We start from the raw sequence: 26,265 nt of genomic DNA on the forward strand, positions 1-26,265 counted from the left end.
AGTTGGGGTTCAAGCCCAGCTTTCACTCGTAGCCCCTGGCGATAGCTATTGCTTTTAATGGAGTAAAGCACTCCTCCCAAAAGATTCCAAACTCTGTAACCACGTCCTGTGAGGGAGCATAATGACCAATTGCTTTTCAAACACGTCTGCATCTTTTAGAAGCCAGTGGGCGACTGTACATGAGACAGATTTTCTTAAATGTTCAAATGAAGTAGGAAGTACTGAAAACAGATGTGTGATACAGGAAAGAAAAATGGCTCTTCAGACACAACTCTGGAAAATTGAGACAACTCTAGGATCCAATTTAAAAGAGAGTCCCAGATCCTGACATTTCCGAGGGCCCTGGTCTTCATTATCCTTCCTGAGTATTTTAATCACAAAAGTATGTAGCTCTTTAATATCTCCTTCGTCCTGCTCCTCCCTTGCACAAGGAAATGGTATTTTGAGTTTTTGAAACCAGCCCACAGATACAGGTCTATTTTTGTGAATCCAGACACATCCCTCCATATTCCCTCACCATCCCATCCTCCACGGTGTCTGTCCCTCCCTCCCTCCCACCCTCACACGCACAAAGGCCCTCAAGGAGACCTCAGAATAGAGAGGACCTCGCCCACCATGCCTGCCAGCCTCCCTGCCCCATGATGACTCACACATTTCACAGAGCCACCAAGACAGAAGAGAACTGATCACAGAACAAGCCATTGCCATCCTTCAGTCTGAGCTTTCTGCAGCTAAGCCTCTGCCTGCCGGCTCTGGTACTATCTCAGTGCAGCATCCAAGTGACACCCACATTTTTCTGGAAGGGGAAGAAAATGGGGAAGAGACGGAGGACAGCTTTGGCCTGCTGGGACTAAAGCTATGCTGTCCAGGTCAGCAGCCGCTAGTCTCATCTGGCTAGTGAGTACTTGAAATGTGGCTAGTCCAAAGTGAGATGTGCTGCAACTGTAAAATACACACCAGATTTCAAAGATAATATACGAAGAAAAGAATGTAGACTATCTCAGTAAGGAATTTTTAATTGACTATGTGTTGAAATGATACGCTGGGTAGATTGGAGTAAATAAAATATATTATTAAAATCAACTTCAGGGAATTCCCTGGCAGTCCAGTGGTTAAGACTTCACCTTTCAATGCAGAGGGTGCAGGTTGGATCCCTGGTGGGGGAGCTAAGATCCCACATGCCTCGCAGCCAAAAAACCAAAACATAAAACAGAAGTAGCATCGTAACAGATTCAATAAAGACTTTAAAAACCACATCAAAAACATCTTTAAAAAAAAATTTAAAAAAAATCAAGTTCACCTGTTTTCTTTTTACTTTTGTAATCTGGCTACTAGAAAATTTTTAAATTGCATATATGACTCATATTCCATCTCCATTGTATTTCTATCGGGCTGCACTGGAGTTTTAGCATTTCTGCTGGCTCAGGTAGGTAAGACAGGACTTGAGTTTGCTGCCTCTGCCTTGGCAGCCACGGAACTGATCAGATCTCACCTCAACTCAGCTCCTGTCACAGTGGGTCTGTTCTTAGGTTCGTCTGGATGTGTTTGAAAGGAGCCTACCCCAGCATGTGGCAAATCCAGGGCATGGGTCTTTTTCAAATGTCTTAGAAATCTAACCCCTCTCTGCCCTCCGCTGAAGGGGAGCGGTTAGAAGACGAAGGTCACTAGCTCCCCTTTCAGAAACTTCCTTCTTCAGGAAGGACAAATCACTCCCATATGGCCCAACCTAGCCCTGGGTCCTTCCGCTGCACTCCCTTTCTCTCTTTTCCTCCCAAGATAGAAGGCCACCTCCCAGGGAAGGATCTGTAGCAGAAAGAGGCCTGCCCTGAAGAGACCTGGAGGAAAAGCCTTTATGTGACAGCTTTGGGTACCCTACACAGGCATCCTTCAGCCAAGTCTCATCATCTTCTGATCTTCAGGAAGAGCCGAGAGGATGGTAATACCCGGGAAAATATTGCAGAGCAAACTTCCCTCTGGCCATATTCTGCAAACTCCTCAAAGAGGCCTATCTCCAGAGGCATATTGCTTCAGGAGCTTCAGCAGTGGCTTGAGAAATTTAATGGTCACCGAGTACCACAGTGCAATAGCCAACATCAGCTTTCTTAGAAATGCAGGTACACGGGCTCTGCTGCAAAGTTTCTGAGCTAGCATCTTCAAATGCGTGCCCCAGGAATCGATGTCTAAGAAGATTCCCAGGTGACTTGTATGCACGTTAGAATCTGAGTGATGCTGCTAGAATTCACAACTGCTGTTTCTGCCCGATCAGCACCCACTCACTCTTCTTCCAATTACACCCCCTGATGTGCCTTAGGAAACCCCTTCTCCCGGTCTCAGGATGTACAGCAGGGACTAGACTGTTCCTTTAATTCCAAAAAGTACATGAGAATTAGGCCTGGCCAGTTAGAGCCTTGGGAGCACCTGGAATCTGCTGCAGGTCACCCCTGGGGTGGACTGAGGGGATATATTCAGGTAGCCCACCAGCACCTGCTACAGCCTCCCTGTAAGACTCTGGATAGTTCCTTCTGCTAAAGACACATTTGAAAATCACAGGTCTCAGTGATCTCCAAGGTCTCTTCCAGCCCTGCGGCTCCATGGTCCAGTGCCTCACAAGCTCCCTCATGGACACACCTCTGGGGGAGCAGGCATAGGAGGTGCTGCTGTGTCCTTGGAAAGGCGGAGAGGGCATCGCTCTCTGAGAGAATGCGGTGTTCTCTTCAAACTACTCTCTGTCTAGTGGGGGAAGATTTCTGATGTGGGTAGATTTACCTCAGCTCTAATCCCTTTAGATGTGACATGGTGAACAGGCAGCTGAGATAACCCCTTCCATGATTGTTCCTCCTGAAGTCCAGTCCTCAAAATACAGCTTCAAATAATACCAAAGGGCTCACTGATGCCCCATTTCTGGGGCTCCCTTTATAAACAATGTGAATCCTGGGGTCTTGCGTGTTATGGTTGACCCCCCCCCCAAGCATCTCACCAGTGCTGGGGCATGGCGGGGTTGACGGTGGGTAGGGGGAAGACACTTCACGAAAGACCCGCAGGGACTGGCGACAGGTGAGCAATCCGGAGGGTCTGGGCTGCGTGTGGGAGGTTTTACGTTTCCTGACCTGGCTTCTCTCAGGACAGGTCAGACATGTCCAGGTCCAGAAAAGCCAATCAAGGAGAAAATGGAAGACATACCCACAAAGAGAAAAGATCATTTAGGTTTACAGATTTGAGGTCTCAGAAGAGAACTATTACCTGGGGGACCAGCAGAGAGGATGTTTGCTCAGCTCAAGGGACTAGCTAAATGGAACCTAATAATACGAATTTTCTCTGTGAAGGGGGAACCTTTCAAGAACTTAATTAACTGTAGAGATTTTAAGAAGAGTCATCTCTTAAACTGACCAAAGCCCCATTTTCCATTTCCTGCATGCACCTGTTATTACCTGCTCGCATGGTGTAGGTCCTTATGATGGCCTCATTCAGACTGAAGCTTGTGTTTATCATGCTGGAGACAACTCGCCTGAGACTGTCTGTATTCCTAACTTCAGAGGAGGCTCTGTAGGACAGAGGAAAGAAACTTTGAGGTTACACTGCTGGATCTGCTCTTTCTTAATGCTGTGGCCTAGGGCAAGTCATTCACATGTCTAGCTTGATTAAAACTTCAATACAATGGCTTGAACCAGATGATCTCTAGGGCCCCTTCCAGCTCTAACAGGATTCTAAATAGAAACCCTGAGGAGGGGCTAGTCTGTGCAGCCATAGGGAGTCCTCGCCATCCCAACCCAAAGAACACAGCCTCCAGGATGCACACCTCTGGGACCAGGCCTGTTTCACTTAGCCCATAGGGGAGTGACAGCTAGAAACTCCCTGACTGCAGAGTGGAGACAAAAAGCACCAGGGCTTCCCTTGTGGGCTCTCTGCACAAAAATATTGGACCCTGAGCTGGCTTCCGCTGCCTTCTGCTGCACCCTCATCTCCCTGGAGCCAGTCGCAGCCTGGCACTTGCAGCTCAGAGCCTTAGAGGGGACAGCCCCTGCCAGACAGATGAGGCATCATCACCTTGTGCTGAGAGCTACCTTTCTGCCCCCAGGACTAGGCCCCTTTAAGGGACATGGAAACATCCTACAGCCCTCCACCCTCTCCCAGAAGAGGGAGGGGAACATATGGTCTCTGTAAAGGACATCTGCCATGCATCTAGCCCTAAACAGCACGGCTGGAGCAAGTCACACTTCCATCCAGCTTGCCCTGAGAGCTCAGATGGTGTGCATTTGGGCTGTGGTGACAGGCTGAGCCTTTCTTTCCACAGCTAAGGAGACAGGAAAATCTCTTTCAAGACTCTTGATTCCTGTCTGGGGTCTTTGGAGCAGAGCTGGAAGTAGTTGGCTGTTATGGCTTGGATCTAGAACTTCCCATCCAGACTCATGTCTTTATGAGAGCAAATTCCAAATACTGTCCAGCTGAATGCAAGACCTAAGACAAGGACCCAACAGTGGTGCCACTGAAGAGTTCATGAGGGATTTAGACATGGCAGCTCCAGATTCTTTTCTAGCCCCACAAGGATTGCCTGCTGCCCCACATTTGGGGCTTAGAAATTGCTTTTGGAACTGCTTAGTATGGATGCAGATTCCTTTCCTCCCTTGGCTCAGCTGTTACACTGCCTTTACGGCTTTTTTAAGAGGTCATCTGTGAAGTTTTACTTTTGTGTGTGTGTGTGTGTAGTTTTTTCCTTCTTTTCCCTCTACTGTGGTCACTGGACATAAGAAACAATGGCCTAGACACCCAAAAGAATTGAAAGCAGGATCTCAAAGAGATATTTACACACCTATGTTCATAACCACATTTTTCACAGTAGCCAAGAGTTAGAAGGAACCCAAGTGTTCATGTACAGATGAATGGATAAACAAAATGTGGTGTGTGCATACAATGGAATACTATTCACCCTTAAAAAGAAAGGAAATTCTGACAAATGCTACCACATGGATGAACCTTGAGGACATTATGCTAAGTGAAGTAAGCCTGTCAGGAGAAGATAAATATTGTATGATTCCATTTATCTGAGGTTTCTAAAGCAGTCAAAGTCATAGAGACAGAAAATAGAATGGTGGTTGCCAGGGGCTGGGGGAATCAAGAATGAGGAATAGTGTAATGGGTATAGAGTTTCAGTTTTGCAAAATGAAGCGAGTTCTGGAGATTGGTTACACAACAATATGAATGTACTTAACACTGCTAAACTCTAGACTTAAAATGGCTAAGGTGGTCAATTTTATGTTATACGTATTTTACAACAATTAAAAATTTTTAAAAGAAAGAAACAACAAGTGGCAGTAGACGAGGCACATGGGAAAGCAAGGCTCATGTGGATTCCATATTCACGTGTCCCAACTACTCTGGTGGCAAGGCCACGGTACAACAAGAGTACTTGACACTCAGTGTGTCTCAAGCTGAGCCCTTATAAAGACAGGGCCCAGTTCTGCTCTACAGCCCAGTGCTGCACTCAGTGTTGGTCAGAAAAATTTAGCCTACCTCCCTCTTAGAATTCATCTGGGTCACTGAAGCCTTCTCTGCACAAGAAACCTGAGCACACACCTGAAGGACCCATTGCCACACAAGATGTGAATGCCTAGTGGTGTGTTACACACTGAATTGACAGAACAGAGATAGCTCCTGCTTCCACTCTGACTGTTTCAGACCTATAGTCTGAAACACACTACTAAGGAAGCAGTGGATGGACTCTCAAAGCCATGATCGTTGCAGAAAACTTTTTTTTCTAACTACCCTCCATACTGGCCCCCAAGAAATAGCATAGCTGTAGAGCAGTTCAAAATGTCTGCTAAAGGGATAGCAGTTTGCCTGAATCTGACCTTGGCTCTGCCTTTTTCTCATTGTTTTGATATGAGCATATTATTTAACTTTTCTAACTTTCATCTTTAAAATAAGGATAATGCTATAGGTGCTTGTTTGGGTTTGGGAGGGTTAAATGAATGCTGCTTGGGGAGCCCTTACCCCAGAGCCTGCACACAGTAAGTACTTGATAAGTGAGGACTTGTTACTATTTTCTCCATCCAGCCAAATCCTACCCATGTTCCAAGAACCAGCTCAAGCCCCTTTCCTTCCATAAAGTACTCCAAGAGCCCACCATGAACCAAAAGCCCACTCTGAACTCTCCCATAACACATTATTTGAACGCTTCATCTTTGTGGCAACTCTGAAGGGATCAGGGCTCATCAGGTCTCTCCACAAGGCAGGGTGGAGAGGGTTAAGAGGTGTCATTCTTAGAACTCCCAAATGTATAGGAATTGTAAGCGATACCCCATGGATTGCACATAATAACTGATAAAACAAGAATTCAAAACGTGGCCCTGTTCATTCTTGCAGCTGGGACTAACCTTATTTGTATTCTATGATTTGAGACGTACCAGAAAAGACTGTCACCCTCAAATCTCTCCACACCAGTGCAGAGGGCCTTTTTTGGGTTCAACTGTCTCCCTACCCCTCTTCTTTCAAGTGTAAGATATTTGTTAAGAGGGATTTTACACCCATCTTACCTGTGTGAGTTTCTTGATTTTTCTGAGACTGTATTTTTAGTTATAAATTTACAATGTTTGGGGGCAAGGATTCAGAAACAAGAGAGATGGATCCTAGAGAAAACCTGATCTACTTTATAATTAAGCCACCTGTTCATTCTGCCCATTTCCACACTCATTCAGTAAATATTTCCTGAACAGCCACCATATGGCAGGCACTGTTTGCCCCTGCAAGGGTGACTCTGCCGGGAAAGCCCTCTTCAAGACTCTGAGAAGGGAATTCTCCAGTCTTTCCAATGCTGTTTTCACAGTCAGTGTATTCAATATCTCTGCTTGGTGATATGGGAAACATAAAGCCATTCAATGGAACAACTTTAGTTCTAGCGCAGTGACTTAATTATCTCTTATCCTGAGTACCTCATATGTTTCCAGGCATATAGGTTAGTAAGGTTGGATGGATGAATGGATGAATGGATGGATGGACAGATGGATGGATGATGGATGTTGTAGATAACATGAGACTCAGTCTGAGTTCCCTAGCAGATACCAACACAAAGATTTGAATGCAAGTCATTTACTTGGGAGATAATCCCAGGGAGCTGATAAGGAAGAAGGGAAGTGAGACAAGTAAGAGAAGGAAGCCAATAAATGGTGTGTTATAAAGCAGGTTACCGCTCTGACAAGCATCTGGTTACTTACCAGGCATTGAATACTGAACGTCTCCCCTGCCTTCCGACCCTACCTAACTGAATGGTTATGGAATGCAGATGTTCTAAATGAGAATGTGAATGCACAAATATTTTATGTGATGTTACTTGCCTTCAAGTAACATCAAGTTACTTCAAGTTCTTTTTACCATCCCTTAAGACCAGAGGCTTCCTAGAGATTGTCCAAGATCTTGGGTGAATTCAGTATGTCCTTGGGCAAATTTAAGTAAAGTTTCTAGAAAATATACTTCCTTTTTGATATGTAAGGAAATAGCTTTGTTTAAAGTCACTCATCTATCTCAGGACAGGACAGTTTACTTTTAAGACTAGCTGAGTTTATATCCCATCATCACTTCTTAGCTATGTGACCTTGGGCAGGCTACTTAAACTCCCTTTCCCCATCTGCAAAATGGCGATAATAATAGCATCTATCTTGTAGGAATGCTGAGGTTATTAAATGAGACTGTTGGTTAAGCGTTTATCAGCGACTGACAAAGAGTAAGTAAGTACTCAATAAATACAAGGTATTCTTATTATTGCCTGGAATGAGTAAAAATGTGTGCTAGATGAATTTAAAAATTCTAGTTCCACTAACACTATTAAAAGTACAACCATAATTGTGGTATGCAGATAGATAAAACAATCTGGACTTCTCATAAAAGTTTGGAGCTTTTGTGAATACTAAGAAAAAAAGACGAATTGGGCTTACCATCTAATACCAACAAAGATGAAATAAAACACTTAGGGGACTTCCCTGGTGGTCCAGTGGCTCAGACTTTGCACTCCCAATGCAGGGGGCCCAGGTTCAATCCTAGTCAGAGAACTAGATCCCACATGCCGCAACTAAGAGTTTGTATGCCGTAACTAAAGGTTCAACATGCCACAACTAAAGGTCCCGCATGCCACAACTGAAGTTCCCACATGCTGCAACTAAAAGATCCTGCATGCGGCAACAAAGATCCCATGTGCCGCAACTAAGACCTAGTGCAGCCAAATAAATTAATTAATTAAAAAAAAAAACCCCTAGTTCTGTGAATTTAATTCTCTGATGTCAAATCTTAGAGGGACCGGGATTTAAGGGTACAGGTAACCTCCACTTTTCCAAAGTTCACTTTATGCTAATTCGCTTTTACAAAAGAACTATATTAGTACCTGTTTTCACTAACTGAAAGAAATCCGAAGAGGATTTTAGCTTTTACAAAGAAAGGCTGAAAATGAAAATAGTGTTCAACATTTGTTTTGCAGGAGTCATGGAGACAGTGCACACCCCAAGCAGAGAAGTGACAGTGGCACCACCAAGCTCGTTCCCCAGGATCTACACTTAGCATCTCAGCATCAAGCCGCCATAGCTCTGAAAAACATCTGCGAGCATATGTGCTTTATCTCGATTTATTTTGTGCATCCGTTAGCAACATGTGTCCTAACTGCTTCTTCGATTGATGCCATTTCAGCTTAGGAAATGTTTCTCTACTTTCAGATTGCGGGGGAAACCTGTATATCGAGCATCATTCTTATGGAGGACATAGGAGGAGAAGGCAGGCCTAGTCAGCTTCTCTTGTTATATACGGGGAAAGACTGACTGTCTTGTGTTTAAATATTAAGCTCTTATTTGTTAGATTTCTATGACCTTCACTCTTGACGTTTAGGGGAAAACATTAGATCTGTTTCTGCACTGTGCTCCACATCTGTTAGATAGATCAACCAGAAATTGTATTTGGCGGCTAGTAACTGAGACTTAAAATATTGACTTAAATCCGGCAGAGATTTCTTTTTCCCTTATGAAATAAGCATTCTAGAGTCTGGTGACTCCAAAATGTCATGAGGGACCTAGGCTCCTTCCAGCTCTAGGTTCCACCATCCCTAGGCTATAGCCCTTGTCCTCATGCTGTCAGGGGACAGCCTCATGTAACAGCAGGTGAAGGCACTGAGCCCACTGAGGGCCTCCATCAAAGGGAAATGACCCAGTCTTCACCAGCAAGGAGCAGAGCAGCCACAGCACAAGCAGGTCAGCCGGGCAGCATCCTGCCCTCCTCACCTCTCAGCCGGCACCACCTGCCCCAGACTGCAGGCCCCAGCCAGCAAAGCCAATGCCACTGCCCTGCTGGGCACAAGGGAATGATCTAGATGGATTATCTAATTCCTTCCTATTTTACAGGTAAAGACAATGTGTTCCCACAGAAGTTTAATGTCTTGCCCAAGGTCACATAGCTCAAAGAAAGGAAAGTGGAGATAAGAATCAGATGTATCAACTTCAAATCTGGTGTTAAATAGGACCCCAAGTTCCCACCAGCACCAACCTTTCAAGAAATCAGCCCAGAAGCATGATTAAGACAAACTGTGAGCTGCTCAAGATACTCTTCCACCAACCGGGCCAACATGTTCCACGTCCTTGGCGCTCAGGCTAGCATTTCTGGTTGGGGGTGCACAGTCGGGTTGCAAGCAGATTCCGTAGCACTGAGGGGAGGGGAGGTGTTCATAACAAGCGTGGGAGCAGGGGAAAGGCATCCCCTAAACTGCAGCCCCTCCATGCAGTAGCTCTAGGAGCAAACAGCTTAGCTCCAGCCCCACGAATGGCAGATGCGAGCAGTAGCAGGTGAGCAACCATCCTGGTTTACCCAGGACTTTCCTGCTTTAGCAAGGAAAGTCCTGCAACCCGAGAAATCGCTCAAACTCTGGCAAAGAAGGGCAGCTGGCCACCACGGCATAGTTCTGTTGTCTCTTGTGGGCCATATGTATAAAGACTTTCAGTGGAAACTGGGAGAAGTGGGGAAGAGGACAGAATGAAAGGTGGCTGGTCCACCACTTTGGACCCAACCCAGCAGAGTCATTTGTTGAGTGCCAAACTGATGAGCGGCACGGTGCCAGGTCATGCCTGGACATGCACAATCATGGTTAATGTTTCCTGGGCACTCATCAGTGCCAGGCAGCAGGGCTTCTTGTAGATGAATGCAGCAGTCCTCACAACACCCCTAGAAGGCAGATCCTATCGCTCTGCCACTCACAGAGAGGAATATGAGGCACAGGATGGTTAAGGAATGTGCCCGAAGTTAAACAGCAGGATGGCGGGAGAGGCAGGGTTGGACCAGGCAGAGGGACTCCAGAGCCCATGTGCTCCCTTCTTCACCGCACTGCCTCGCAGAGGAGAGATGCAGGCTCCTCCTCACTCAGGAAGCTGATAGGCTGACATGCAGGACGAGGCGAATGCTCAAATCTCTGAGGAGTAACAACAGTCACACCTTGGCTCACCATGGGCCCAGCCTCTGCTCAGCCTCTAGGTAAAATGTCTAATTTAAATCCTCATCACCGTGAGTGTGGTACTACTATCTCCATTTTACAGAGGATCAGAGCGTGGCTGAGAGAAGTCAAGAATCTTAACCAAAGTCGCCCTGGGGGGTGGGGCTGGGATGCAGATACAGGAATCTCATTCCGAGACAGGGCAGAACTGTGCAGTGGTCAGGAGCTGGGGCTGTTACCCAGGGGCAGGCTAGGTAAGGGCCGGACAATACTATGGGGTTGGCCAAAGAGGTCGTTTGGGCTTTGCCGTAACATCCTACGGAATGGAAAACCCGAACGGACTTTTTGGCCGACCCCATACAAACCGGGCGCCCTGGGCACTTCGCCATCCCTGCGTGTTTGTTTCCTCGTGCTGAGTACAGGACTCCAGTCCTGAGCCCTGGGCTGTGTGCAGCCAGCAGCGCCGGAGCTGGTGGTGGCTGCCACTGTCCTGCAAGAGCCACCCTGGGAGCGTCGCAGAGCAGCACGAAACCTTCAATCCTGCCACCCCGGCCTTTTCGTTAAGGATAAGCGCCACAGCATGGTGCTATTCTGGGAAGCGGCTTTCCACACGCACCCCCATGCTGCCCCTCAGTTGTAGCCGTTTGCTTCCTGCTCCAGAGAAGGGCCGAAGACACCTCATCTCCCTACACACAACTGTGGCAGGGAGGAGGCCCCGTCAGGCCCCGTCCTGTCATGGAGCTGCAGGCTCGGGGTATAATCACCGCATAACCAAAAGGCATTATTAGTATAGACGTGTTCCAGAAGAGACTTGTTTAACAATCATTCAAGGGGGCAAATGTCTGACAGACGTGCTGCCGTTAGGCTCACAGAGCCCTCTTTGGCAGCAGCAAGTCCTGGGCGCTCTGACCTCCCACTGGAGAAACGCACGCGGGCCTGCAGGGCACAGGAAAGCTTTCTGAGAGAATCCCTACTACTTTAACATCTGTACTGAGTGAGAGCATAGTGGAGGCTCCTAGACAGCGGAGTTACCTGTAAGAGGGGCCACACCATCTGGCTGACAAGATGGGACAAGACTGGGGGTGATGAGTGGGCTCTTTAGAAAATACAACAAACCCTACTGCTTCTCCCACAATCGAAAGGGAAAGTGAGCCCCAGAACAGAGAGGGAGAGTCACCTCTCCACAAAGAAATAAAGCCACCTTCCTAGGTGCTAAGGCCAGGAAGGACCCTAACCTAGTGTGTATTGGAGCTAGACAATCTGGTGGAAAATCAGCGATAACGGCCCTAATCAAGCCACAGACCCTGGGGCTCATGTGTAATGACGATAATGATTAAAAACAATAATCATCATTATTTACCATATGTCAGCACTGATCTAATCACTTCATTCACGGGCTCAACATTTGTGACAACTCTATGGGGTAAGGAGTATTATCATCTCTGTTTTACAGATATGGAAAGCAAGGCGTAGAGAGGTTAAGTTGCTTACCCTGGAGCGCACAGCTGGAAAACGGCAGAGCTAGGATTTCAGTGCAGGACGTCCAGGGAAAACCATGGGGAGCGTGTGTATGGGATGGCATTAGGGGCGACTACTCTGAAGCTATGAAGTGCTGTGCGGTTCTGGGTGCTTACTTGCCTATTGCAGAATGTGAACGTTGATTTTCCTTTCTTGTAACAAAGCTGTCTTCTGGGTCCTGTATGCAGGTGTCCGCAGGCCCAAAAGACAGCTCAGTGGAGAGAATTCCGCAGGTTTCTAGCTAGGAGCTGGAACAACAAGTGTGTCGTCTCTAACGTAAAAACGTCTGACACCAGCTCACCTGTAAACGCACTATGTCACCCTGCTTCGTGAGCTGGATCAAACAACTCTCTTTTATGTCCCCAAACCAAAGGTTTTCTTCAGCTGTGAGAAGGAGGTGAAAGAGCATGAGTCACCTGACCAGCCTGAATTTGAAGAGTCCTAACTGCAGCCCTCAAAAGGATCCGTTTTTTTCTGTTTGTTTCTCCTATGACCCTGTACCTTCTCCTCACCGGCCACTGCCCAAATCAGATCCAGATTTGCCTGGGCACTTCTTCAGAGACTGGCTAGTTATTTCCTGGGTGGTCAACCTGAATTACATCCCCTGCCTAGTAAGAGTTCCATTTGCCTGAAGAAAAAACCCCCAAATCAGAAGCAATGTTCATGATATATCGCTAAATTTAAAAACCAGGTTACAAAATAATATGTAAGTTATGATAGTATTTTGGGGAGAAAAGAATAGTGATAATAATAATAATAGCTAATGTTTGTTGAGTGCCCACTGTGTGCCAGGCACTGTGCTATCTCTTTCATTAATCCTCAGAGCGATAGAATGGGGTAGGTATGAGCACCCCGAGACTGAAAAGATTAAAGAAATCACCCAAGGTATAAGTGGTGGAGTCAGGAATTAAACCCAGGCTGACTGATCACATACCCTGTTCACATCACCACCCACCTTCCGGCCTCTATATACACCAAGATGTTAGCTGTGGGAACCTCTGGGGTCAGATTCTTCTTTTTACTTGTCTGTATTTCCCAAATTTTACTCGTTAAGCATCACTGTTTTTGTGTTTAGTGGGTAAATGTTAAGGGTGTGTCCAACCCCCTCCCCACCACCACTGAGATCTTCACAGCCTTAGGCAGCCTCTCCTCCTGCCCATTTTTGGCCTGCCCTCCTCACTCCTCACGACCAGCGTAGACTTCTGCAGCTCCATAGCCCCTTGGGGAGCAAGCCCCCCCAATCAGACTGGAGAAGCAAGCCCATCTTTGCCCCCTTTAAAGAAGATCCCAGCTGAGTCCTCCAGGATGTGGGTGCCTATTAATAGGACCAGTGTGAACAGATTTTCCAGGTGGTCATATTTTGGAAAGAGTTTGTCTGGACTTTGGGCCAGAATACTAGAAAGTAACCTGAAATCATCCTGAAAATGCTAACACTTCACAATTGTCAGCCCTGAGGAGACCTAGTAGAGTTGCCTTCTGAACTCTGAAGAAAAAGCAATCCTTCAATTCCTACACTGTCCTTAGCATTGTCAATCAAGTCTGTGCTCTTCTGTGAGAGATATATACACACGCAGGGAATTTACAGGCCAGCTGAAGAGGCAAGACAGGCATCAGGTAGGTAGAAAGGAGCATGCCTCTTTCAGCACCGCCTATATAGCACATTTATCTCAAATAGTTTCCATTAATTCACTCTGGTGCTGAATTGTGCGTTAGTATGTAATTCTGTCACAGCTAGCCAGTCCGTGCAGTGAACAGCATGCTACTGTGTGTTCTCAGTGCTGGGAGACAATTTTCTGTGGGTTTCTCATGTTTGCACATGTCCTACAAGTCAGGCACTGACTGCCCTTTGTTCCTGACCATCTTTTCAAGAATGTTTGTGTAATGAAACACCTTGGAAGATAGAGCTAGTGTCTCCCTCCAGAGCAAAGGGTAGCCTTGCTGACTGCCCACTGCAAAAGATCTGGTTCTTTAAACCCACGGCTCTCTGTAATGCAACACTCTACCTGTGCAGGCATCATCTGGCCCTAGTAGTATCATACTATGAGAACTGGGGCTCAGGGAACCCACTCAATATTGCTAATACTCTAGAGCTCTGAGTTATAAACTGTTCTTTATCTCTAACCTAGGAGTCCCATGTCCTCTATCAGCATCCATGAAACTGTGGCAGGCTAACTTGTTACTTAGCAAGGAGGGTAAAATTTCAGACCCTTCACAGTTTGTGACACATAGCTGGTGGGTTCTAACATGATGTAATCTAATGTTCTCAAACTGAGGAGCACCATCTACTCCATTCACTCAGATGACGTCTGTCCTCCAGCCATTATTTTCTTTTCTGTGGTTAGTTTTGATGACTAATTACTGAAGAAACGGTATACAAGTGACCACGCTTGATCTGCTGAAAATAAATGAAGGGACAATCACACTGGCCATAAAATGTAGGAATAATGGTAGCTCAAGTCTCCTTCAAGAAAATGGTTTGAAAATCAAGGGTATAGATCAACAGGAAATAAGGGATTGATTGAAATTCTTTGATACCAAAAGAGCATTAAAACACCACTGTAGTTAGGGAGGGTTGATCAACAGTTGCAGAAAGAACTGAAGAGAATGGAAGAACAATGACCTACATGTGCCACTGAGAATGCATCCTCTCTGGGATGTGCCAGGAAGACCAAATAGCACTGATTTCCTTTCTATCCCCAGGAAAGCATTTTCTAAGTAGGATAAGCCTTAATTCCATCATATGGCACAGATGAGTATCACAGAAATTTGTAAACTAAGTCCATTTCTGATTCTAGCCCTGTCATAGGATAAGAGAGCATGTATAAATGTGGCCATATTGAGATTTTTGTCCTAAAACACTACTGGAGAAAAAGTTAATTATTAGGTTTAGTAGAAAACATTTCACACAATTATTCCCTTTAATTTTGTTTTCAGCTATGGGAAGTCATGACCATGTCACGAATAATAAGCTCTTAAAGTATAGCATTCAAGGAAAGAATTTAGTCATCAAAATGCACGATAAAATCAATCTGACTCAGATTTTCCAGTATAAACAATCATTGTGCTACCTGGTAACCAGGCATAAACAAATCATGTAAATGAATATAATTAGTATTACTTTGATACAAAATCCAAACATTTGCAAATCTTTCCTTTTTTCTTATTGTCAGGATCCTTTACTCTAACCTCATGCATCAAGGACACTGAAGGACACACAGTGGGGCACCCATATTACAGGGCCAAGCTTTTAACGACTAGGAAAAGGAGACACAAATTAAAGTTCCTTCTTTCAGCTGCTTCCCTTTGGAATGGAGAACTGGGAGCATACTTCTGAAGCCCGCATTTTGCCCTCAAGGAGTAAGACTGTTAGAAGGAGCACAATCCTGGGATTGAGGAACAGTGAGGCTCATATATGTTCAGCTCAATTTAGCAAAGTAGAGGAACAGAAGCCAAAACTGGGAATAAAGAGTCTGCATGACGATTGTTCTTGATGCTCATAGAGGAACTCTCAGCAGAGGCAGATACTTGAAAGATAGAAGTCCAGGGTAGGAGAGGTGAGAGACTCTTAGTCCTGGTTTGATCAGGACTAATAGTTTTCCCACTTACCATTTTTACGCAGTCAAATTATCTACCTACTTTTCTCCTCCCTTTCTTCCTCTTCCTCCTCCTTCCCTCCTCCGCCTCTTCCTCTTCTTCTGCCTACTCTCCTCCCCATTACACATTCCTACTTTCATTCTTATTAAAACACATAGGCCCGGAATCGATCTCTGGCCCCAATCTCCATGCACATACATTTCATGACTGTCAATATCTGCTTCAGAAGGTCAGTAAACACTTTTCAAGGGGACCATCTATTTTACACAGTCCACTCAGTTCCCTGAGAACTCAGAAAGAAGCTTTGCCTCACTAGATTGAAACACACATGTAGGGAACTCCCTGGCGGTCCAGTGGTTAGGACCTGGGTTCAATCCCTGGTTGGGGAACTAAGATCCCACAAACCGTGCAACCAAAACAAACAAACAAAACAAAAAACAAAAAACACATCTCCATTCGTCCTATTTAAAGATTGCCCACCTGGCCATCTCATTTTTAGAGGCTTATAATTCACGTACCAAACAGTTCACCCATTAAAGGTACACTTAAGTGGTTTTTGGATTATTTAAAGAGTTGTGCAACCATCACTACAATCAATTTTAGAACATTTTAATCACCCTAAAAAGGAACCTTTAGCAGTCACTCCCAATTCTCCTCCAAATCTCCACCCACTCCCCGCCCCCATCACAGCTCTTGGCAACCATCAATCTACTTTCTATCTCTATGAATTTGCCTATTCTGTACATTTGCATAAATGAAATCAAACAATACGTGATGTTTTATAAACTAGTTCCTTTCACTTAGCATAATATTTTCAGGGTCCATCCATATTGTTGCATATATCAGTACTTCATTACTTTTTGTTGATGAGTAATGTTCCATTGTACGGATATACCACATTTTTTTATCTACTCATCAGTTGACGAACATTTGGGTTGTTTCCACTTTTTGGCTATTATGAACAATGCTGCTATGAATATTCATGTACAAGTTTTTGTGAGGACCTATGTTTTCATTTCTCATGGGTATACCTAGGAGTGTAACTACTGGGTCATATGGTAAGTCTATGTTTAACCTTTTAAGAAACTGTCAGCCTGTTCTTCCAAGTAGCCATACTATTTTACATTCTTAGCAGCAATGTCTGAGGGCTCCCGTTTCTCCACATCCTTGTCAATATCTGTTACTATTTTTTTTTATTATACCTATTCTAATGAATGTGAAGTGGTATCTCAATGTGATTTTGATTTGCATTTCCCTGACAACTCATGATGTTGAACATCTTGTCACGTACTCATTCACCATTTTTTTTAATCTTCTTTGGAGATACGTCTATTAAGATATTTGCCCATTTTTTAATCAGGTTTTTTTAATTAAGTTGTAAGAGTTCTTTATATATTCCAGATACAAATCCTTCATCAGATACATGATTTGCAAATATTTTCTCTCCTTTTATGAGCTGTCTTTTCATTTTCTTGATAATGTGTCATTTGAAGCAAAAGAAAACTTACTAATTTTGATGAAGTTCAATTTACCTATTTTTTTCTGTTGTGACTTGTACTTTTAATATCATGTTGAAAAAAAACCGACAACATTGTCTTGTCCAAAGCCACAAAGATTTATGCCTGTCTTCTAAGAGTGTTATAGTTTTAGCTCTTACCTTTATGTCCTTGACCCATTTTAAATTAATTTTGTGTACTGTGTGAAGTAAGGGTTTATATTCATTCTTTGCAAGTGGATATCTTTAGTTGTCCCAGCATTATCTGTTGAATGATTTTTGCTTTTTAATAAACTTCCCCCAAGAGATCGCTATGAATTTACTAGTACCTCAACTCTGTTTCCAAAGAAATTTGTTTTAGGGTGGCTTCTTCTGGTGATGGAGCTGGTGTTACATATGGCAGTTGGGAGGAGTTTGCCAGTGTCTATCCACATTCCAGATTACTCCCCATTTCACCCCATATCTTCTTTAGTGGGTTTCTTCAGCTTAACCAAAGTGGCATCACTGAAATCAAGTCCTTTGTAAAGCATGGGAGTAGATGTGCTACCTGGATTTTCAGGTAACCAAAGTTACTTATGAAATTGAAACCTTTTTAATTTGGGAAAAAAGATTATGAGGATGGAATGTAGGAGCCTTATGACTACAGCACTTTCTCTTTATAAAGAAGATTACAGTAGATATCACTGGGCTGGGCCCGGGGATAACTATTTTCCTGCTGGGTATTTGCCACTTCCCTGAGATCTGGCTTCTCCATCAGCAGCCTGTATGCAAAGCTGGTGTTCAAGGAGGCCAGGACCGAGCCATAGACAGAAGCAGTACAGCAAGCTGGAAAGGGGCTCTTGACTTCAAAAGTCCAGAAAGACCTTCTATTTTTCCAGGTATCATTTTCAAGTTAGATGATAAGGATATTCCATTGGATAGAGAAGTTGTTACCCAAATGAGTTTCCTGGGTTCCTTTGCTTACCGTGGGATAAGCAGTTAGGACTGTCTTCAGTTATTTCCATAACCAATGCCTCTCTTTTAAACTTTACTTAGGATCAGAATCACCTGGGGTGCTTATTAATAATCTATCTTCCTTGGTCTCACTCCAGAATAGAAATTGCATTTTTAATGAGTAGCCCAGATGATTCTGATGTAGGCCATTCCTGGACCCACTTTGGCAACATGGCACTGAAGATTATCTAAGGACTCTGAGTTATATTTAGCTCTGCTCCTTAGTGTGGCTTTCTCATGACCATGGTGTCACCCAAGACTAGGGAGAGGGTGTGAGGGTACTAGAGTCTGGGGAAGGGAAGAGTAGAATGTCAGTACATGTGAGATTGGAAGAAAAAGTTTGGCAAAGAACAGCCTGGAAACCTTTTGAAGATGTTCAGACAGTTAAGACAGAAGGTGGAGAAAATGTGTCATATATGAATATCCCCCATATTATTATTATTTAACTAATATATTTTTCTTTATATCAATGCATCTGATATTGCCACCTCCTTAAGACTTGTCCTGAAAAATTATATCCAAGTTAATTTTTTTCAAATTACAAAAAACATACACATTACAAAAAATATATAATTTTAAAAAGTGTCTATGTACTACTTAAAGTCTCTACAGGACTACCAGCAACGAAAACACCGTCCTTGGGAAAACATCTCTTTACTATGTAAGCTTCCAGAGGGCAATTTGTTCCCTCCCTTGGCAATTCTTTGAGATGCTCTAGGATCAAGAGAGTTTTAAAAGATAAATCTGTTTTCTAGAGTCAAGATTAACCTCTTGTCTGCCTTCTAAATAGGTCATAACTTATGAGGTTGAGAGTTTTGAACAGTTTGATCTCCAGATTATGCACGTATTTGATTTCCACTGTAAAGTATAAATGCCTGCAAATTAAAAGTTAATGCAATCTTCCCAGAGGGTGTTAGAATTACTATTACTGTTGTACTCTTTATTTCTTTCCTTTAACAGTTCAGTCTTTTAGGAAAGGCTTTGGAATGTTATATATTCAGCTACATAAACTAAAAAATTTAAAGGAAGTTTCTTTGAAATGGAAAAAAAAAAGGTCAAATGTAATCTTCTTGCACATTTAAATTCTGTTAAACACATACAAAAGAATGTGTTCAGATGAATTTCAAATATATCTTTATCAGTGGCTATTTCCCCTCTTCCAACACTCCTGAATAAAGGAGGCTTTAAGGAAGCTGCCTGTATATGCAAGTCTCTATATGTAAGTTCATATGCCAGTCTGCTAGGAACATAATGCAATCATAGTTTGCAAATGCAAATTTAGGGTAGACACCAGACTCCGTAAATAGAGATCTATGAGATTGTCTCTTTAATATTTGTTAGAAACCAGGTATTGCACAAAAAGGGTGAAATGAAATTCTGTATAGCATTCTGAGCATCCTATTCATAATGAGATATGTAAATTTTGCAAATTGGGGAGAATATAATAATGTTTTACATACTAATAGGAAAGTTTAGTCCCGCTTATTATATATTTGGTTCATTTCGATGTGTGAGTGCTCAATTTATGCCAGTCACCATTTTGAAAGACATAAAATGGAAGCATAAATTTATGTTTCTTTTTCTGGTTTAATCTTTTCATCATGCCAACTGAGTAAACATCTGCAGAGAAGACGCATATGCTCTAGGCAGAGCAGAAATTTCGTATTTCCATCAAAGCACTAGACCCCTTTTGTTGGCATAGCCAAAAGAAGAAAAGTATCTCTATGTACTAAAAACACACTAGAGCGAAAAACCCAGAAGAGCGTGCTTTCTTTTCTTTCAAAGGGTTTTATTATGCTTTGCAATACATATGTGTCTCCCACCTTTAAGTGAATGCTGCAGGCTTGGACTGGGATTATTGCACGGCCAGTTGATGGGATAAAGACCTGAAGCCTTTCCCCAAGTTTCCTAGATGTCTTAAATCCCCAAATTTCATTATCCCCTAGATTTTGCAAGCCCCATGGATGGGACACAGGCTACCCAAAAATTACATTTGTATTCCTTGACCCAAATAACTATTTGTCCAAGCTAAAAGTAATTTGATTTTTTTAAAAAAGTGACATGACATTTCTTGTGCCCAAGTGTTATGACACAAATTCATATCTGTTACATTGGTTTAATATCTATGTCTTTCACTAGATTGTAAGATTCTGAAAGGTTAGGACCATATCTGTTTTGTTCACCACTGTATTCCACACCACACTTTATATGCTCAATAAATATTTGTGGAAAGAAGGGAACAAGGGAGAAGTAGATGAGGGGAAAGGAGGAGAAGAAGAGAGAATGGGAATGTGAGAAAATATAGGTTGGTCTCTGCCCCCAGTTCCTGGCACAGAGTTCCCGAAACCCTTGTAATTTCCTAAGTGATAAGAACACTACAAGTATCTTTTGTTCTAATATCTGTCTTCGACTGCATTCCTGACACAAGGCTCCTAAACAATTGTAACTTCCTAAGTGATAAGAGCACTAGGAGCATCTTTTGTTCTAAGGAGGTGATTCTTGGTGGGCTCCTGGATGGGGGCTGGTCACCAGAAAGATCAAGCCATGATTAGAAGCTTGGACTGTTCAGCCCTACCCTTTATCCTTCAGAGAGGGAAGAAGAAACGGAGTTAAAAACTAACCATGCCTACACAACGAAGCTGCCATAAAATCCCAATAGTAGAGGGTTCAGAGGGCTTCCAGGTTGGTGGACACATCTTCTATACCAGGAGGGCGACACACCCCAACTCCACAGGGACAGAAGCTCCTGTACTGGGGACCCCCCCAGACCTCACCCTATGTACCTCTTCATCTGGCTATTATCTGTATCCTTTATCATATTCTTTAATACACTGGTAAAGGTAAGTAAGTGAAACAGGAGGGAAGGGGGCAGGGCACAACCTTTGAAAGAATGACACAGCCCAAGGACATGACGTAAACTGATTAGAACCAAATGGGTCCAAGATGGCGGACAAGTCGACTTCCACTAGACCTTGAGCCTCAGTATACGCTCACTGTAACACATCAGCAAGCTAAATGACACACCCACAGGCGCCACGACAGTTCCAAGACCGACCATAAGGATCAAAAAGCGGGCAGTGGCCCAATTCCTGGAAATCCCCTCCCCTTCCTAAAATAGCTGAAATACTCCGCCCACTCATTAGCCTATGAAATTACCCACCCCTATAAAAACTGACAACCCCTTTCCCTGGTGCCTTTCTCACCTTCTGAGATGGCCCACACTCTGTCTGTGGAGTGTGTTTCTCTCTAAACAAATCCACTTCTTACCTATCACTTTGTCTCTCACTGAATTCTTTCTGCCATGAGACATCAAGAACCTGAGCTTCACTAAGTCCTGAAACCAGGTGTGTGATCTCAGTTGGAAGACCGTGGGTTTTGGCCGGGTTCCAGTCCCGGCCGTGTGGGTTCAAGTCCCAATCCGGGTTTTGGTCGGGTTTGAGTCCTGGCAAATGGGTTCCAATCCCAATCTGAGGTGCACTGTTTCATTAGTGTTTCTCTGAGTTCTGTGTGCTGCTCTAGCAAATTAATCAAATCTGTGGAGGGGGTCATTGGAACCTCCAAACTATACAGCCTCTCAGTCAGAAGCACAGATTATGACCTGAGCTTGTGACTGGTTTTTGAAGGCGGGGGGTGGGGGTGTGTGCAGACTTGTGGGACTGAGCCCTTACCTATGAGATCTGACAATCTCCAGGTAGACAGCGTCAGAATTGAGTTAAATTGTAGGACATCCAGCTGTGTGAGAGACTTGCTTGCTGTGGTGAGAACCCACACACATTTGACCAGAAGTGTCAGAAGTCAAGTGTTCTGTGTGAGTAGTACGGGACACTCACAGGAGAGAAACAGTAGCAAAGAACTGGGGTTTTCCCTACATAGGAAAGAGGAAACTGAGTTTTTCCTTTACAGGGAGGAAGGAAGGGAAAATGTTAAAACAGCAGTGTGAAAACAAAGTCCTCCTCACTAGTGTGCCTCCCTGTCCAACCCCCAACGCTCCACATTGTCTTTCTCTAATATGTCACAGGCTCAGACAGGCTCAGCAACATCTCCAAGGCTAGGCAAGGCACCAAGACAGGCCTACACAAGAGTCCTGGCTAATCAAGCTAAAATAAATTTCTGTGTTTAAAAATACTCAGAAGGACAAATAGTGTGCTAAACCATTAATCAAGAGCTGACAGCCACAGGGGCCAGGCTCATGAAGGAATTCGTGCTCTGTATCAAATGTCAAGGCTAGAAGGAGGCTGTGAGATCTCTAGAGCAACACCGTGTGTCCCTTCTAGATCAGAAAAACTGAGGTGCAGGGAGGTTAATAAGTCTCAACTGGCACAGCCAGGATGACAGCTGATGACTTTTGACACATAATATCATCACTTTGAACTAGTGCTTCACTCTTCTCACTAAATGAAGTTGTGATGGGTTTCTACAGAAAAATGGGAGAAAGAAAAAGGCTAGGAGAAAGGATTTTAGGCACGGCAAATATAATAGAATACAAAAACTGACTGGAGGGCCTATGGCAGAATGGAGATCCTGAAACCACAATTAAATATAAATAAAGCATATATAGATGGTAGATAGAAAGATAGGTACATTTAATTGAATATCTGAGGCTATGAAATGGTGAGAATATTCTGCCAAAGCCCAGAACGTGAGTCTAGGAAAGTAAAGAAGCTTGGAAACCACTGGGTAACTGTCTCTATAGCATGGGGACACGAGGGGGCTACAAACAAAGCCTTGTGCCAGCACACAAAGTTTCGGACTTGTAAAAGGAAGTGATAATCTGAGATCCAGAAATGGACACACTGTCAGGGAAAGAGAGAAATAGGGAAAAACAAAAAAAGACCCACAGAAAATGCAAGAAAAACAAATAGTATCTGTCTCTATCCTGGCTCTAGTAGTCAGGAATAAAAAGCCTCCTCGGGGAACCTGTATCTTCTGACTAGTCTTGAGTAGGTAAAGGACTAGTGTCCTTAATCTGTGCCCAAATCTGCATTACTTACACGGTCCTTAAAAAACTATAATGTGGGCTTCCCTGGTGGCACAGTGGTTAAGAATCCACCTGCCAATGCAGGAAACATGGGTTTGAGCCCTGGTCCAGGAAGATCCCACATGCCACGGAGCAGCTAAGCCCATGGGTCACAACTACTGAGCCTGTGCTCTACAGCCCACGAGCCACAACTACTGAGCCTGCATGCCACAACTACTGAAGCCTGTGCGCCTAGAGCCCATGCTCTGCAACAAGAGAAGCCACCGCAATGAGAAGCCCACACACTACAATGAAGAGTAGGCCCTGATTGCCACAACTAGAGAAATACCTCATGCAGCAACGAAGACCCAATGCAGCCAAAAATAAAAATTAAATTAAATAATTGAAAAAAAAAACTATAATGTAAGAACTGTGGTTAGTGATCCCAAGTCTGTGGTACCTTCAAACAGCTGAATAAAGCAGACATGGATCTTCCTTGGAGAAGCACTCTGACAACCCAGGACTCTTAAGAATTTCAAGCAAAATTTCCATCACAGAGACACACACACATTTACAAAGCACACAAGCCAGGACTTCCCTGGTGGTGCAATGGTTAAGAATCTGCCTGCCAATGCAGGGGACACGGGCTCAATCCCTGGTCTGGGAAGATCCCACATGCTGTGAAGCAACTAAGCCCGTGCACCACAACTACTGAGCCTGCGCTCTATAGCCTGTGAGCTGCAACTACTGAGCCCATGTGCTGCAACTACTGAAGTCCGCATGCCTAAAGCCCATGCTCTGCAACAAGAGAAGCCACCACAATGTGAAGCCCACGCACCGCAATGAAGAGTAGCCCCCACTCACTGCAACTAGAGAAAGCCTGTGCACAGCAATGAAGACCCAACGCAGCAAAAAAAAAAGGAAAAAAAAAGCACACAAGCCACCATGAATTCAAATCACAAGAAGAATATATAACAGAACCAGATCTGCAAACGCTTGAGATATTTTAATATTTTAGATATTAAAATGACAAGATACAGAATTTGAGATAAGTATTATAATTTGATCAAAGAGATAAAAAGAAAAAACTGAAAAAATAAATAACAAGCAATAAACTATCAAGATTTGAGGTAAAACCAAATAGAACTTTTAGAAATAAAAAATAAAACAGCTGAAATTTAAAACTCAATGGAACAGGTTTAGGAAGAAGGAGAGATGAATAGGTGAAGCACAAGGAATTTTTAGATCAGTGAAACTATTCTGTATGCTACTATAAAGGTGGATACATGTCATTACACATTTGTCAAAACCCACAGAATATACAACACAAAAAGTGAACTCTAATATAAACTATAGACTGTGGTTGATAATAATATGTCAGTGTTGGTTCATTGATTGTTTAACAAATATACCACACTGGTGTGGGGCACTGATGGTGGGAGAGGCTGTGGGTGTGTATGGTGAGAGGGTGTATGTGTACTTTTCACTCAGTTTTACTGTGAACCTAAAACTTCTCTAAAAAATAAAGTCTGTTAATTTTTTAAAAAGAGGAACCATGAAAAAAACTCAATGGATGTATTAAACAACAGATTAGACATAGATGAAGAGAGAATTATTAAACCAGAAAGAAATTATATGCAATGCAGCATACAAAGAACAACACACACACACACACACACACACACACACTTCATATATAGAAATGAAGTTTAGAGGTACAGAGGATATAATGAGAAAGATCCACATATGTCTACTTGGAGTTTCAGAAGGAACAGAGGAGATTATAGAAGTAATAAAGGAAAGGCAACATTTGAAGAGATCGTGGGAAAAATATTCCATGCATTCTCAAATCAAGAATCACAATGAATCCCAAACAGGATAAATAAGTGTAAGGGCACACCTAAGACACATCATAGTAAAGTAGAAGACAACCTAGGATAGCGAGACTATTTTAAGAGCAGCTACGGCACTATAAATTATCTTCAAAGGAGAGGCAGGTAAACTCATAGCTGACTTTTCAACAACAGTGGAAGCCACTGTGGAATAGTTTCTTCAATGTGCTGAGAAAAAAATAAGTAAAACTGACCTACAATTTCATCAAAAACAAACAAACAAACAAGAAAAACCTTCCATTCAATAATTAATAAAGGTAAAATAAAAATATTTTCAGAAGAACAAAATCTGAGATACTCAACAAAGAATTTCTAAAGCATGTACTCAAGAAGAAGGAAAATTTTCCAGAAGGAGGTCTGCGATACTAACAGAAATGTTGACCAAAATTAAAAATATGATAATGATATAGGCAACTCTAAATGAACATTGACAAATTAAAACAATATCAAACAATAATATGTAATTTGTGGACTAAAAAAGATGGAGGTAAAATACCAATAAAAGAAAAGAAATGATTCAATTCGGAAAGGAAGGATGATTGTGGCTTTCAAATTTTTAAGGACCTTTTATTGTTCTGGAGGAGGAAAAACATATTCACTAACATATAGGTTATTTTATTAAAATTTCAAGGGTAAATACTAAAATTTGTAGAGGCTCACCAAAGCCAGAGTTGTTCTTTAAAAGCTTCAAGCAAGAAATTATTAAAAAATAAAAACAATATTAGGAATAAACTCTAAATTTTAAAAAGATTTAAAAGATAGTAAGAACAATAACACTTTTATAACAATAAATTTGAAAACATGCACAAAATGAAAAACTCCCTCTTAAAAATAAAACAAAACTTACCAAAATATAAAACGCTACTAGTCTTCTAACACTAAAGAAGTCAAATCAGTAATTAAAATCTTCCCCCAGAGAAAATATTAGACCCACATGATATTTTCAGACAAATATTCAAGGGTCATATCTTTCAAATTTTATGCAAAATATTCCAGAGAAGGGGGAAAATGGAAATAGTCATCAAGTCTTTCTAAAAGACTAGTATAATCTTAATACACAACCTAGATAAGGCTGGTATAAGGAAGGAAAATTATAGATCGATAGCATTTCTAAATATAGATACAAAAATCCTGAACAAAATATTAACAACTCAAATCCAGAGTGAATAATAAATATAATCTATATTTATTAAATTGGTTTATCCTAAAATGCAAGAGTATTTAACACTAGAAAATCTATTAATGTAATTCACCACATTAACAGATTAAAGTAGAAAAATTATATAAACATCACAACAGATGCAGATAAGTATTTGATAAAAATGCTACATTTATTTTCCTAAAAACTTTTAAGCAAACTTGGCAT

Source organism: Grampus griseus, assembly GCF_964374135.1.
Source record: "Grampus griseus genome assembly, chromosome: 3".
Classification (NCBI taxonomy): Eukaryota; Metazoa; Chordata; class Mammalia; order Artiodactyla; family Delphinidae; genus Grampus; species Grampus griseus.